Source organism: Aethalodelphis obliquidens, unplaced genomic scaffold (assembly GCF_003676395.1).
Source record: "Aethalodelphis obliquidens isolate GAN/ISIS:26980383/991018 unplaced genomic scaffold, ASM367639v1 scaffold50, whole genome shotgun sequence".
Taxonomy (NCBI): domain Eukaryota; kingdom Metazoa; phylum Chordata; class Mammalia; order Artiodactyla; family Delphinidae; genus Aethalodelphis; species Aethalodelphis obliquidens.
The window spans coordinates 671,891-684,064 of NW_020837994.1; the positions used below are offsets into that span (position 1 = coordinate 671,891).

At 53.3% G+C, this 12,174-nt stretch overlaps 1 protein-coding gene across 2 annotated transcripts in view; it reads left to right on the top strand.

Moving 5' to 3' along the window:
• Positions 1–12,174, top strand: part of P2RY6 (pyrimidinergic receptor P2Y6) — a 55,021-nt gene that overhangs the window by 15,270 nt on the left and 27,577 nt on the right. The window contains exon 1 of one of the 2 annotated variants that reach the window (XM_027083330.1): positions 6,478–8,124. The exons of the other annotated variant lie outside the window; for it this stretch is intronic. The gene's annotated coding sequence lies outside the window, so the exon portion shown is untranslated. Of the gene's footprint in view, positions 1–6,477; positions 8,125–12,174 lie in introns of those variants that run through there. 2 annotated transcript variants of the gene reach the window in all.

The window sequence follows — 12,174 nt, forward strand, 5'->3', positions numbered from 1 at the left end:
TAAGAGAGCTTAGGAGATAAAAGAAGAGAAGGAAGAGGAGTGACAGGAGGAATGCTGACATTGATGAGCACCAATTATGTGACAGGCACTGTCTCATTATACCATCCCAGTATCACTCCCACCCCCACCCCCCATCTTTAGTAGGATGTCCAGCTAGCTGGGTGACCTGGGGTAAAATAATCCCCCTGAACCTCAGTTTCTTAATCTGTAAAATGGATTTGTGACACCAAGATCCTGGGGTTGTTATGAGAATCAGGGAGCAGTGTACAGTATAGAAGGTGCCACCAATCCATGCTTTAGGGGTACTTGAGCTCTGGAGTCAGACTGTCTGAGTTCAAACCTCAGGTCTGCCACTTACCAGCTGTGTGACCTTGGACAAGTCACTTCATCTCTCTGTGCTTGGGTTTTGCCTCCTGTAAAATAGGGATAATAATACTTCTGGAATTGCTATGAGGATTAAATGAGGTAATGTATTAAAACACCTAGTATGATGCCTGGCACATAGTAGGTGCTCAAGAAATAGCATTTATTTTTATCCCTCCCTCCCCACCACCATTCCAGAATTGCAGAATGTCAGAGCTGGAAAGTCGGAATCACCACTTAGGTCCCCCACCCCACCCCAGGCCCCCAATACAATGGGGGAAACTGAGGCCTAGAGAAGGTAGAAGAGGTGAGGGAATCTGGGCTGGAGTCCAGGGCTCCTGGGTCCCAGTCCAGAGCACCGGTTCCTGACACCTGCGGCCTCTTCCAGAACTATCACCTCCCCCAGGTTCCCCAGCGGCCGTCAGTCCAGCCGGGTCCCGCCTGGGCGGGAGCGGGAGTCCAGCTCCGGCTTGGAGGCCACCCGGCCACACCACCTCCCCACCTCTTTGCTCTTGCGGCGCGAGGAGCGGGGACGCCCGGGGTTTGAGCTGCAGCCGCTGCCTTCTGCCTGTGCGGAGCTTCGGTTCGCGGATTCGCCTCGTGCCAGCGCCGGAGCAAATGAAGTCCCCGGCCCGGGGCCTTCGCGGTCCAGATGAGGACTGTGGGGGTGGGGTGGGGACCGAGGAGCAGGCGGTGCCAGGGTGAGTGGGTAGAGGGCAGCTCTGCCCACGCCAGGCTTGCGTTGCGGGCCCCAGGTGGGGTTCTCCAGGGGGAGTGAGTGTGTACGTGAGGGAAGGAGTGTGGTGGGTATGTCGTGGGCAGTATGTAAGAGGTTAGTGTGGGCAATGTGTGTGTACTGGGTTGTATGCAGTTAGTGTGTGGTGTGTGCTAGGTGTGTCGAGTGTGACCAATGAATTGTGGTGTTGTCTGCGTGCAAGAAGTGTGGTACCTACCTACCTATAGCCATGACTGACTGTGCCAGGGTAACCCGGGGGTTCCACGTGTGTGCCCAGGGTGTGTGCCCACTGTGTGGTGGGAGCAATCACACGATGGTGCATGCATGCATGTGGTGCCTGTTGTGAGATGTGTGTTGTGTGTGTGGCACATCCATGGCTCTGTGCAGTGTGCTGGAAGACGAGAAGCATTTGTGCAGCTCTTACTATGACAGAACATTTTCCATGAAATGTTCCCTAGGGTGGTTCTGACTTTTCCACCCAGCGCCCCTAAGGGCTTGGGAGAGTGAAAGCTCTCCCCGGACCTGGGTGGAGGAAGTACAGCTAGTCCCACGCTCACCCTCCCACAGGCACGTGTGGGTGTGCGCACAGGCACACACACACGAAGATTCTTTGAAGTCTCATTGTTTAATCTTCAAAATTCATGTGGATTTTGCATTCCTCTCTGTAATAGTTTTGCATTTGTTTTAATGTAAAAATATTGTTCTGGTAAGTTCCCATCCAGAGAGTTGACTCAAGGCTTGGTGATGAGCTGGGTTTATCCTGCTGGGGCCCCTTCGGCACCGGTAAAGTAGGAGGACTCCGCTGCCTGTCCTCCAAACTGAGATAGCAGGACTTAGACCTCCTGGGGGAGTGTGGCAGCATGTCTGGTGTGTGCTGTGTGCTGTGTGTGCAGACGTGCAGCCGAGTTGTGTGGTGGGAAGCTGGAGTTGTGTATGGCCATGTGCACTGTATGTGAAGGAAGGCGTCACAGGGGCGTGGGGATGTGTCCTGCATGGGGGAACTGTGATGGGGTCTGTCTGTCATTTCTAATGCAGGGGCAGGGAAGCTGGGCTTCTCAGGAGGAGCTGTGACCATCAATGACGTTCTCACCTTTTCTGCACTGACTGGGCAGGAAGAGGCTGCAGGACCCCAGGGGACCAAGGTGAAGGGGGTTCCTATAGCAAGCCACCACCTGGGACATCCAAGCCTGGTTTAAATCCCACCTGTGGCACTCTCTACATGTAGGACTTAGGGCAAAACCTTTCTGTGCCTCAGTTTCTTCCTTTGTAAAATGGAGACATTAATAGTATTTGCCTTGTAGGGTTATTGTGAGGATTGACTGAGTTCCTGGCTATAAAGTGCTTGGCATATAACAACCCTTAACAGGTTGTAAAACTATAATGACAGTGATGGAGCTGCCATATAAGTGGTCCCTTCCTGCTCTAAGAACTCTCCGTTTCCACAGAGCCAGTGATTTCCCATGAGCTGAGCAGGTGGGAATCTGAGAGTCTCCCGCTTAAATATGTCTGAAGGATCCCTTCCTGTCCCCAACCTCTATCGCTGTTGAACTCTCAGAGACTCTCTGGCTCCTGGGAAGATACAGTCTGAAAGGGGAAGATGTTGAGTCTCTGGCAAGGTCTGGGATGGGGCGTGGGAGAGAGGCTGAAGGGAGAGCTGTCAGTGCAGGCATGGAGCTTGGATGGAGGCCTCTTTCCTGACAAACATGGGAGGAACAGAAAAATGCTGGCCTGTGCCCTCGAGTGTGTACACGTGTGTTTGTGTGTGTGTGTGTTTGGAGACTGACAGGGGCAGGGGCAGGAGTGCCCTCTGCCTAGAATGAAGAAAGTTAAGAAGAGTAGGGTTAGGGATGTGTCGTCCTTGGGCCAAAGCAGGCCCTGGGAGTTAGAGGAATGCTGCAACATCAGGGTTAGAGCAGGTGGGTCTGAGCTCCAGACCAAAGCGAACCAGGAGACCCCTCAGGCTGGGCTTCGTTTTGGGGGAGAAATATTTGCATTGGCAGAGCAAGAGCCCTTGTTCCTGGTGACTTCATTGGGTCAGTTTAGAGAAAGTGCCCAGAGGCCTTGGAGAAGGAGAGGACATAGAAGGCAGTGTCCAGAGCTGTGGAAACATATTCAGGGAGGACACCTAAATATATCCGCCTTGGTGGCGGGGTGCTGTGATGGGCTGGCAGTGAGGCTTGGGCTAGAGGAGTGGCAGACCACTGTCCCCACTGTCCCCAGGCAAGGAGTGCTTCGGCCCCAGAGGCCCTGGAGGCTTCTCCAGGAGATCTGGAGGACAGAGCCCTGTTGGGCAGCAGAAGGCCTGGCCCAGCCACCACTGGCTGGGTGACAAGGCCAGTTCTCTCTTCTCAGCTGTCAGAGAGGGGGGGATGGAATAATGTTGGCATCATTTCTGTCCCTGATTTCCTTTGATCCATAATTCCAGCTATAATTATTTATGACTCTACAGCCCTAGCCCTAAGAGTCTGTAATCTCAACTGAAACATTCTAAGAGTCTATAATCCAAACTCCAACTTTCTATTCTCCAGCTATAACATTCCCTGATGCCAGCTCACGTGTTCAAGGATTCTGACCAGTCTGGCAGTCTGACACTTTCAAGTGTATAAACTACCAGGAAAGGTATACTAGAGGTCACTTCTGCAGCTATTTGAGAAACCCCCAGGAAAGGGTCCTCCACAGCCAGCCACAAGCACTGGAGCTGCTCCTATGTGTTGAGGGAATGTCCTTGGTCCATGGCCATATGCTGCCTGGGAGGGCTGACAGTGAACCCAGAGGTTCCTTCTCATCGGGGCAATGGAGGTGTTTGGAGTAGCTCTGGGTTCAGGGGAAGGTGTCTCAGGAGAGGAAATGGTTCAGATACCGAGTTGTCATCATTCCCCACAGGATGAAGGAATTGTGGGATCACTGGGCTCTTGGAGGGGACACGAAGAGGAAGAAGGGAAAGAACAAGAAATGGGGCTGAGGAGACCCCAAAGGCAAACCTCATTCTGTCTGAGAGACTCTCCAGGCACCTTAGTAGAAAAGATTCCTGTGGTGTTAGTAAGAACAGCGCCATTAATGTGCAGTCGTGTTTGAACTCGGCATGGGCTGGCAATTGGAGAACTGAGGGCCAGTCCCCGCTTCAGCTGTGTGACTTTGGACAAGTCCCTTTCCCTTTCCAGGCCTCACTTTCCTCCTCTGGCAATCTAGCACACAGGACTAAAACTCCCTGACCTCTCTCTCTGACCAATGGGGACATCATCACTGTCATGGAGACCCGGTCCTTGGACAAGTCTATAAACATTAGTCGAATGAGGGAGGAGGGAATGAACAAATGAATGATCAGATGAAAAGATGTGAAAATATAGCCTAAGGCACCATGATTATGAACCCCTTCCCTCCTCCCCACTCAGCCTCAGCCCACATCTGAGAAACTGGTCTCAGAACTTAAAGAACTGGGGGGTGCGGTGGAGGGGTGGGGGCGGTTTCCTGTGGCACAGACCTGGATTGGTGGAGAGTTTAAGAGATTGGGCGGTGGGAACTCCTTGGGTGTCACCGTTTGCCCTGCAGCATTTCCACTGCCAGCCCTGCCCTGAGCCTTCGGCAGCAGGCCTGCTGATTCACGATGCTCTCCCTGATTATTTCCCCATGATCACCCCTCAGCCCCCGAGCTGATGATTGAAGGAAGGAACTGTAGCTTCAGGGGCAGTGGCTCTGGAGGCTGGGATGGTAAGCAGGAGCCCCCAAGAGATTGGTGGAAGAGTAGAGCCAGAAGGGTCCTGAGCCCTCAGGCCATGTGAGGCAGGGTGAGGGGGGGAGTGGCCCAGGTCTGAGCAGGTGTTGGCATGAATGAAAACGGGGGGCCGGTAGCACACACTCACCAGGCACCTGCTGTGTGAGGCACTGTGCCCAGTTCTTGCCTGTGTGCTCTCTGTCCTCCAGCCACCCTGGCAGGAAGGAGGGGTTTGGGTGTATCCTGGGCTTCTTCCTCATTTCTCCTTATTCCCCATTTCCACCATTCAGTTATCAAGCCCCACTGAACCTGCCTCCCGAATATCTCTCTAGTGGTCCCCTTGTCTCCAGTCCTGTGACTCTGGCCCAGCTCTGGAATCCTCACAGCCTCCCCACCTCCCGCCTCTTACTTTGGCTGCCAGGAAGCTCAATCACCATCTTAGTCTAGGTTTCTGCTGCTGTTGCACTGCTCTGCCTCTAATGGGATCATGTGGCATATGTGGCTTTTGTCTGAGCTGCTTCTAGCCTTTTATGGGCTTGGAAATTCTAAAGCAATCCATAAGTAAAATCTGCTATTCCCTAGATTCTTATGAGAACATCCACTGGCTTCTTGGATTTTTCGCTTTTTTTTTCTTGCCTCTCCCACCAGACTGACTCCCACCCAGACATGGAGACATTGCAGCTGAATGAAGCAGTGTTCAAATCCTGGCTCTGCTACTACTAGCTGCAGGAACCTTGGGCAAGTTACCTAACCACTCAGTGTGCCTCCCTTTCCCATCTGTAATATGAAGATAATAATGGTACCTACTTTGCGTGGGTTTATGAGGATTAAATGAGATAGTATAAGCACTGTGGTAAGCACTGTGTTTGCCAGTATAGATTGCTTGAATGGGTCTTAGCCATCCTGGGAGAACCTGGGGGATGAGGGGCTGGCTCTGTATGGAGTTTCTATATCAGTGCTTCTCAAAAGTCAATGTCTGCCTGAAACCCTTAAGGATCTGATTCACTTGGTCAAGGTGAGGCCTCCAGGCACATTCCTGACCTGCTCTCAGAGGATGCTAAAGCTTTTGTGCAAAGTCCATGCTTCAGTCTACTCTGTGAGGACGTGACTGTGGATAGAATCCTTGTAAACTGTAAAGTGCTCGACTGTTGTACCTGGACAGGGGTTCCTGCCAGTGACTGAGGGCAGGAGGATAGCTGTGAAGGGGTCAGTGCCCACAGGCAGCTGAGGACCCCAGGAGGAGGGCTTCGGCCTTGGGCACACCCCTCCCCCACTATGAGAAGCCTATATCCAGGGCTGAGCAGGCCAAGTTAATCCTCTAAACCTTCCTCCTCCTCTTGTGTAATGGCTTTTGTTCCCCAGGGAAATTGAGAGCCTGCTGTGACCAGGAACCCCACAAATCTTCCACGGCATCTGGCCTGCCTGGGATTGTGGCAAGGATTGCTGAGCCTGGGAAAACAAGGCCTCTAAACTGGGGGTTTGTGGGCACCCCAGGAGTGGGCCCATGTGTGCATTACATGCAGAGACACAAGCACAGGCAAACACACGTGTGAATGTACACACTCCAGGGCCACTCTCACGGACACACACGTGTACCATATACACATGGGTGCAATTCCAAACACATGCACCCCTATGAATACGTGTGCCTCTTCCAGGTCAGACCCACTCATAGCTGACACCACCCCCGCCACGTAGACATGCATGTACCTGCCATTCGTGTAGGTATGTCCTCTCCCAGCCTGGGACTTGAGGCTTACAGTTACCTCGGGCTTACGCCTTCTCCCGGAATAAGCTTTCCCAGTCCTCCCAGGCCTATCCCTTTCCGTGTCTCCCTGCTCACCTTCTCACCACAAGGACAGAGAAAGGGCTTTTCCTGTCCGCTGCTGGCCCGCTGGTTGGGAGCCGGGGTGTTTTTGTCTTTTCTGTAGAACTGGTTCTGTGGAATTTTCACTTATTGCCCTGCTCTGGGGGTTGCCTCAGGGCCCCACAAGCATGAGGAGGCTGGCTTTCAGATAAACAGGAGTGTTGAACATATAACAACCTGTGTCGTTGGAGTGGTACCTAAAAGTCTGCAAACTGCCCTCTTGCCAGTGTTGTGCTCATTCTTCATTGACAGACCCGAGATGCAGGTGCCTTCATTTCCTCCATTTGGCAGATGAGGGAACTGAGGCCCAGAGAGGGGTAGGACCCACCTGAAATCACATCTGAGCAAGATGAGGCAGTCGACCAAAATCCTAACCTCTTGAGGTTGGGCTGAGGGGAAGTGGCTTCAACCTGCTGGGGCTGAGAGAAGACGAGTTTGGCCTGTCAGAGCTGGGAGGATGGGGCCGGCTGAGGACACAGGCAGTCCCTCACAGGCCAGTGCTCTGCCCTTAGTGCACCATTGTGGACATGCCAGAGGAGAGGGCAGGAGGGGGACAAGACACCTTTGCCTTGCTGTGTGATCCAGGCAAGTCCCTGCCCCTCTCTGGGCCCAGCACCCTGTCTCTACAATGAAACATCAGGGTTGGTTGGAGGACGCACTCCCTCTCCGAGCCTGGGGAAAGCTTCTGCAGGCTGCGAGTGGAAGGCAGGCTCAGGATGCTCCGCGCTGCAGCCTTAGTGGTCCTGAGCTGTGGCCTGTGCCCAGGGAGCCCTCGCCTTGGCCCCTGGCCTGCTGCTGAGACCCACCAAGGCAGGGCCAGGCACAGCGTTGGGGCTCAGGGTCTGGGGTCTCCTCCAGGCTAGGCGGGAGGTGGTGTTGTGAGAAGAGGACCCAGAAAATCCAGACAGTGCCCCCAAGCCCTGTGGATCTCTGCCCCTTAACCTCCCTTATGTTTCTCTATAGTTCTTATCACTACCTGACCTGCTATATATTTACTCATGAACTAAAATAAACTAGTCTCCCCTGCTAGAATGTAGGTGCTACATGGGCAGGGAGTTTTGTGCTCTCAAGTGCATTGAACATTACCTGCACAGAGCAGGTGCCCAATAAGTACTTGTAAAAAAAGAAAAAGGAGGAAGAGGAAGAGGACTAATCTCACGGATGGGGAGTGGCTGGCCCAGACCCACCACTGGCCAGAGGCAGAGCCACCCTGGCTGCCTTCTCATCAAGCCCAAGCTCAAGGATGGATTGGAGCTGGGGAAGGCGATGGTGGCCTGGGCTCAGACTTTTCCCCCCAAATCACCCTCAATCTCAGGAGCCATACTCAGTCCACAGGTGGAAGGCAAGGCATCTGGACCCGTGGGGCAAGAGCCAGACAACAGAACCATTAATCTCAGAGTCTCAGCATCCTTTAATGGACCTTCCAGGCACTGCTGAGAAAACCAGGTTAGTCATTCCCTGCAGCAGCAATGAGCAGTGCCAGGACTCTCTTCAGACTTGAGAAAAGCCAGGAGAGGGCTGAGGGGTGGGGTGGAGATGAGGAAGAAAGCGGTCATCCGCTGGGTGCCAAGGCCCCGGGCCAAGCCCTGGTCTGTCTGTGTTTTTTTTTTTTTTTAAATTAATTTTATTTTTTTGGCTGCATTGGGACTTTTTTTGGCTGTGTTGCTGCACGCGGGCTTTCTCTAGTTGCGGAGAGCGAGGGCTACTCTTCGTTGTGGTGCGCAGGCTTCTCGTTGCAGTGGCTTCTCTTGTTGCGGAGCACAGGCTCTAGGCGCGCGGGCTTCGGTAGTTGTGGCACACGGGCTCAGTAGTTGTGGCTTGCGGGCTCTAGAGCGCAGGCTCAGTAGTTGTGGCACACAAGCTTAGTTGCTGCGCGGCATGTGGGATCTTCCCGGACCAGGGCTTGAACCCATGTCCCCTGCATTGGCAGGAGGATTCTTAACCACTGCACCACCAGGGAAGCCCAAGCCCTGGTCTTTCAATGCCACCTCACTCAATCCTCCCAACAGCCCTTGGGGCTGAATTGACGATACCCATTCTGGGGGTGAGCACACTCAGACGGCAAAGTGACTGGGAAGTGGCTGGTCAGCCTTGGTGTTAGGGACTTGAGCTGGAATGTTCTGGATTTGGGTCTCAGCCCTTGCTTGCCAGCTTGCCAGCTCTGGGCTGAGGCAAGTTACTTCCCCTCCTCGGATTTCTCGGTTTCCTCATTGGCTGTCTCCCAGGACGACTCTGAGATGTGCATGTGACAGTTTGTGGCACCAGAACTGGTTAGAATAGGGGCTGCTCCAGGAGTCAGAATTTCCCCCAGCGCTTGACAGAGCTGCGTGGCGCTCACTCCCTCCTGGGTGAGTGTTCTGGGTCCGTGCCCTGAGAGTGCTAAGACCCCACCTCCCCTCAGAGCTCAGCGATCTTGACAGATGGACCGCTTGCAGCCACTTTGGCTCACTGCAAGCTGGAGAGAGAGTGGGAGCGGACTTGGGGTCCTCCTCCCTTCCTTGGCCTGGTTGTACCTAGAGCTGCAGCCTGTGCAGCGTGTAGGGCAGAGGAGACAGCGACCTGGGGACCAGGCTGGGCCACGGTAGAGGAGGGGGACAGGGCAGGCGGGCCTGGGAGCCACACAGGCCTGGGTTTGAGTCACTTTCCCTCTCTGGGCCTCAATTTGTAACATGGGGGTAACAACGATCTCCCCCTGAGTTTTGAAAAACTGTTAAGTGTTCTATGCTGGTGAGTGCCCCTCAGAGAGGAGGCTGTGCCCCCAGGAGCCTGTGGTGGGAAGAGGCTGGGAAGGATCAGGACCAGATAGGAGTCCACAGAGGAGGCCCTTAGGAAAGCTCTTGCCTTCACGTGGCTGGTGGGGAAAGTGAGTCTCTGAGTCCTGGTGCGATCTGCTAAAGGGGAGTGCGGCAGGGTGAACGAGTATATCTGAGGGAGCTGTGTTAAAACTTTTCTGGCGTTTCTGTTGCCATTCAACTCCCACGACACCACCACAAGGGAAAAACTGAGCAGCACAGCCCGTGGTATGGGCCCTGGCCTCTGGAAGATACCAGGGACGCACATCTCTTGCCAACTCTAGAATGGGTCCTACACCAATTCAGGGACAGTCTCTCCATCCCTCAGTATCAAATGAGAAGATGAAAGAGAAGGCTCTTCGTAAACTATAAAGTGCTGTGCCTCTGATGGCGCATCTGTGTGTGTGTGTACAAGCCCTCGGGTGTGTATGCATGAGTGAGAATGTGCAGATTGTGAGCGTGTGTACACGTGGTGTGCGTGCTCACGTTCCCTGGCCTGGCTGGGGCAGTAACTCCATGCTGTCCAAAGCTCCCTGTTTGGCTGGGACTCTTCTCTAAACTTCTTCCAGTCTTTTTTCCGTGTTTCCTCACTGCTCCTTAGTTTATCAGAAGGGAGCAACCTGTGGTCCAGAAACCTAGCAATTGTCTCTGAGCCCGCCCACTCTTCTCCCCTCCAGCCCACCCTCACCTCATCCGGCCCCTGGAGGCCCGGCTGCCCAGTCTGCAGGGCTGGCAGCTTGCTTGGCTCCCCTGCGCAGCCCACCTGCCACCCATTTTTCCCTCCAAGGCTCTGTGCCAGCCACTCTCACATCATTGTTCCACTGGCTCCTCACAACATCCCAGTACCCCCACCCTCCGGGTGCTCTTATTAATCCCATTTTACAGGCAAGGAAGTGAAATCTCAGTGAGGGGAAATGGCTTTCTCAACGTTACCCAGCCCAACTAGTGGCAGTGCTGGGGTTTCAACTCCTACCTAACTCCAAAATCTTTATCCTTAACTCTTGCGGCCTACCTAGCGAGGGTGTGCTGACTGGTTGGCTGAATGTGTAAATGAATGAAAAAACAAATGAATAAATCACTCCGTCAATATTGAGCTGAAAGAGAAGGTTAAGCGATAATAACAATGGCTGTCACTTATTGAGCACCCACTGTGTGTTAAGTGCTTCACATAAAAGCAAATGCAGCCAAGATTATCATTATGCCCATTTTGCAGTTGAGGAAGATGAAGTTCAGAGAGGTTAAAGCATATTATCCAGGATGGGACCCGGAATTCTAACTTGTCCTCCCTAGAGGAGGGGTGAGTTAGCAGAGTCTGGCGACAGTGCCCACCCATTGCAGCAGTCAAGGCTCTCAGGAAACTGTGTCTCCAGGGCCCTCCCCAATGACACCCACACCCCACCCCTCTTGTCCTGGGGCCATTTCCCCATTTGTCTCTGAAATGGGTTTCTATTTCAGTCTGGGGTGGGGATTTGCTGGCCCAGCTCTGACTGTTCCTTTCTGACTGTTGGCACATCTGGTGAGGGCCAATGCCTTGGCCTGGACATGTGGAGGTATCTTCCTGTTCCCCCTGCCCCAGGGCCAGCCCTGTCATTAACAGCTCCCATGAGAGGGCAGGCCTGTGCGAGATGCAGCTGTGGGTCTGTGGAGATGGCCTAGGCTGGGTCAGTGGCATCTGTGCCCAGCCTTGTGCTGGATGCCAGGGACCTAGAGGCGAGTAGATCCAGTCCTTCGCTTAGAGAACTCATGGGCAGAGTACTGAAGCCTGGGTGGGTTAAGTCTGTAGTAGTGGGGGCAGAGCCTGGCATCCTGACTCCCAGGGCAGTGCTGATTTTTGTGGCCTGGAACAGACTGGGGGTTGTTCTGTGGCCCCAGGAGAGAGCCTACCTGTGGCGTCTGAGGGGCAGATCTCAGCTCAAAGGGATGACATTGTCTCTGTCGAGCCCGGAGGAGGAGAATCAGCCACTCATTCATTCAGAAGTTCCCGGAGGGCCTTCCGTTGGGGGACAGGCTGGGGGTGGAGGGCACAGGGAAAAGGAATCAGATGTTAAAATCAGAGCTGGGTTTGAATCCAGGCGCCAGCATTTGCTGGCTGTGTGATTTCAGAAAAGTTATTTAACTTCTTGGAATCTCAATTTCCCCATTTGTGAAATGGGGTACTAGAACCTGCCTGGCCAGCTCATGGAGCGGATAAAATAAGATAGTGCGCATTACTTGTAGGTTCTTAGGAAGGTTTAGTTCACTTCCCTCCTCACCCTGGAGAGCCCTTCATGAGGGAGGAGATATTCCTTTAGGCAGCAGCTAGTATGATGATTGAGGCAAGAGACGAAACTTGTAAGGGGTTACAGTGAACCCTCCAGGCTGACCAACATTCACATTATGGTGCACAGCCTCATTTCTCATGTCACAAAAGGGAAATCGAGACACAGAGAGGCTGACGTTTGAGGCAGCCTAAAATACCTCTGCTGTAGAAAGTTGCTTCAATAAAAGAGATAATAGATTAAAATCTGAACAGTCCCCAGCCTAGGTCTCCTGACCAAGCTGGAAACCTCCCTGTCAGACTCTCAGACTTACTAAGATTCACCGAGGACCTACTTTATGCCAGGCCCACACCGTGGCTTTATTACAGATTTATCTTTATAATAACAGCAACAACCATGAAAGGTTAATACTGTAAGCCACATTTAGTAAGTGGGGAAACTGAGAC